Below are 3,770 nucleotides of genomic sequence, written 5' to 3' on the forward strand. Positions count from 1 at the left end.
CTTGGAGAAATCAGTTAAGTTTAAACACTAGCAGCCATGAGCTGGTTTTTTAAATGCTTGACTACACTGTCCACAACGTATAGCATGGTCTTCAGAGCCAGTCATATCTCATGGGTAGTCCCAGCTGGGTTTAAATCTAGTTGCGCCGATCACTGTCTGAGCAAGTTTGTGTTTGACCTTTCTCATCTTGAGTTGTATCATCTTTGAAGGGAAAACAGTAATGTCCGTCTGCAAGCATTTGGGGGTAGAGTAAATGCAGGTGTATATAAAATGTGTGGTACATTGTAGAGAGTCAATAAAAAACCAGTTTCCAACTCAGAAATGTATCTTACTTAAAGAGTAATTGTACTCATATTAGATTTTTGACTTCACTTAAAGCTTTAGTTATAAGAATATCAGACCATAAACATTTCCAAAAATGAAGGTAAATATTTATTGGGCTTTGAATGTGGAAGGACTTTTCAAGTTTAAAGGCAATGGAAAACAGAAAATCCATCAATTTGATAATATAACGTTTTAAACTACCAGAAACCAACTATATAAATCAAATTAAAAGGTGAAAAAATTGGGAAATGTATCTTCAGCTAATATGACAAACAAAATGTTATTGTGCTTAATTTTTAAAAGTAAATGGTCATAAAGATCTATGAGAAAAAAATCCATATAAGGCAATGAATAAAGGATATAACATTGCATAGAAATATAAATAAAAATTGTTAACAAATGAAAAATATTTCAATGTTAGAAATTTAAAATGTGCAAATTAAAGTAACTGAAGATTCTTTTACTTCTTTTCTTCTCTCTCTCTTTTTTTCTCTTTCTCTCTCTTTCTGGCCTGTAAATGTGGTGATGAAAAAAATACATAGGGCTTCCCTGGTGGCGCAGTGGTTGAGAGTCCGCCTGCCGATACAGGGAACACGGGTTCGTGCCCTGGTCCGGGAAGATCCCACATGCGGCGGAGCGGCTGGGCCTGTGAGCCATGGCACTGAGCCGGCACGTCTGGAGCCTGTGCTCCGCAATGGGAGAGGCCACAACAGTGAGAGGCCCGCGTACCGCAAAACAACAACAACAACAACAACAACAACAAAAAACACATAAATACAGTTCAGGAGAGACGTGAGGCAGGCATTCACTCTACACTAAAAATAGTAATTGTAAGACAAAGATAAATTTTTGGATAGTAGAGCAATATATTTTTGTTTGGGATATTTACCAATTGCTGGTATTGTCTTCTGGTCCCATATCAAGGGCTAAGTCTGGAGGACTCAGACCATAGAGTTCCTTCCATGGCAGAGAAGAGATTCCCATTGGTTTCTCTTAGACCATGTGGTTTTACTGCCTTAAGGAAGAGGAGCTCCCGCTGAGAAGACGGAATGTCAAGTCAAGAGGGAATGTCAAGCTCCTTCCTGCCTGGGTGATAGTGGGAAGGAAAAAAAGAATAGGAAGATTATGGAAGTACATTGTCAGGGTTCTTAATATCCTGTCTTCAGTCAAATTTTTGAGGTAGAATTGTGAGAGTAAGAGTGAGATGATAAGGTTGAAATTTCCAGAAAGGAATAGATAAACTGGAGGACAGCCATACCAGCAGCAAGTGTGGTACCATGTCCACTTTGTTCCAAGTATTAGCATTGCTCTGGTAGATGGAATTGGCTAGGCTAGTGGGCCTGAGGTTGTGGCCCTGGTTGCTAATGGTTCGGTAAGGAGATAAAAGGACGCTTTGAGGACTAGCGGACCAGCAGCCTCAGAGGCTGGGGTTTTGGGCAGAGGCAGATTGCCTGGACTTCAGCCATAGGTGATGACATGAAACAATGATTGTGCTGAAGCACAGCACTCTGGGATCAGGCTGGATAGAGAAAACGAAGTACTGAACACAGTGCTTGGCACACAGTGCATGTTAATTTTCATAGTAACAAGAATACGGTCAACTACCGTGTGACCATTAAAATGTTCACAAATAACTTTTTATCTTAGGAAGAAATGCTTGTGTTATTACATTTTTAATGGAAGGGCACAGAGGGCGTATCTTTAATATTACATATGCACAAAAAGGACTGTACAGAAAAATACCATAGTATTTACAGTTATGAATCTTCCAAAATGTATCTACCTGCTTTACTGTTGACGGACAGCGCTGCTGTGATGAATAACGCTGCTATGAACATTCTTTTTCCATGTCTTTTCATTCACAAGTGCACACATTTCTTCTGGGGTAGAACCTAGAAGTAGAATATCTATGTCCTGCAGTGTGGAGAGGGTTGGTTGCTTTAGTAGTAACGCCACAGAGTGTCCCAGAGTGATTGTGTGAATTTACACACTCACCAGCGGCTTATGAGAGTTCTCATTGTTGCCCATTTCGGTGAACACGTGGTATCATCTTAGCCCTTTTGGGTGGGTGTGTAGTGGTTTCTCAGGATGGTTAGTTGCATTTCCCTGTTTTCTAATGAGCTGAAGCCCCTTTGCATATGTTGACTAGCCTTCTGTGAATGTCTGTTCAAGTCCCTTGCCCATTTTCTCATGCATTACTTTTATAATCATAAAAATTCTCACATACACAAAAACAAAAAGTATTAAATCGCTGTCTGCCTTGCCCTTAATCTTACTTACACAAGCAATCTGACTGAGGGGTAGCATCTTAACTGGCTCTCCAAAAATGGACGACCAACTTGAAGTAGAAATTGTTTTTTCTGTTCCTTTCTAGAGATGTCTATCATTTTATAAATTGTGTGTTATTATTTATGCACTTATGTCTTCTGTTAGACTATTAACTCTCTATTAACTATTAACAATGGCAACTTTTCTGATTCCTCTTTGCATAATACACCTAACACCGTATACCTGCACACAATAAAAGTTTTTTGGATGAACAGAAATGCACAGCCTTGAATAGCATTTATAGAATCTAAGCATTGGAATGCACAATTCAAATAATCTAGTTTACCCTCTCATTTCAAAGGTGACCAAACTGAGGTGCAGAGACCTGGGTCCAAGAACAAATGAGCTATGGGGTGTGGGAAGGACCGTGGTTCCTAGTCCGTCCCTGTTGAGTTACACCCCACTGTCTTCTAAGAGACAAGGAGAAGATAAGCAATGAATTGTTGGTGTAACTGACTCCAAACTAATACCACAGAAGCCCTGTCTACTAAATAATTTATAAACTTAGAATAAAACTCTTCCAGAGAGGAGGCACTTCAACTGTGCCGGCACCAAAAGATACTCTCAACGGGCATGCACAGTCAGGTCTGCCATTATATTTTTCTGTCGGATGAGGTTTGGTTGCAAAGATGTTTTAGGATCATTATCTTAGAAGAAATGTGTCACTCTGACAAAAACATAAGTACAGATAATAAGTTGAAAATTGTGAGATCATGTCAAACATTGCAGGCAAAATTGGACGAATTGCTGGACAGATATTTTAAAGGGCAAAGAGTGAATCATGCCACCTGTGAAAAATGATCCATCTGTGCGCGCCTCAGTAATCAGTGCTAGAGAGAACAAAGGACTGAGGAAATGGAAATAAATGTATCGGGTGGGCCAATATAGCAAGTGTGAAGGTCAGCCCTTGAGTTCATGCCTAAGATCCAATGCCATTTCCTTCACTAAAACACAGCAAATGAAGCGAGAGGTGGAGGACCTCCCAGCTACACCCAGGGGCCATCCCTGAGAATATCCTGAAAACCACTCAAACATCCAGCCCTGCCCCCTGCCGGGGCAAGTAAATGACGATCCAGCAAGAAAATCCTGGAGCCCATTGAAGGGGATCGGGACATGCC

The 3,770-nt window shown here is 40.5% G+C and overlaps 1 long non-coding RNA gene across 1 annotated transcript; it reads right to left on the reverse strand.

Annotated features, from left to right (window-relative positions):
* Positions 1 to 1,981: 1,981 nt before the first annotated feature.
* Positions 1,982 to 2,864, reverse strand: LOC125960718 (uncharacterized). The gene is made up of 2 exons (XR_007470687.1): positions 2,320 to 2,864; positions 1,982 to 2,238 (listed from the first exon to the last, which is right to left on the reverse strand). It is a non-coding gene; the product is annotated as an uncharacterized LOC125960718 (long non-coding RNA).
* Positions 2,865 to 3,770: the final 906 nt, after the last annotated feature.

This window comes from Orcinus orca, chromosome 12 (genome assembly GCF_937001465.1).
Source record: "Orcinus orca chromosome 12, mOrcOrc1.1, whole genome shotgun sequence".
Lineage (NCBI taxonomy): Eukaryota > Metazoa > Chordata > Mammalia > Artiodactyla > Delphinidae > Orcinus > Orcinus orca.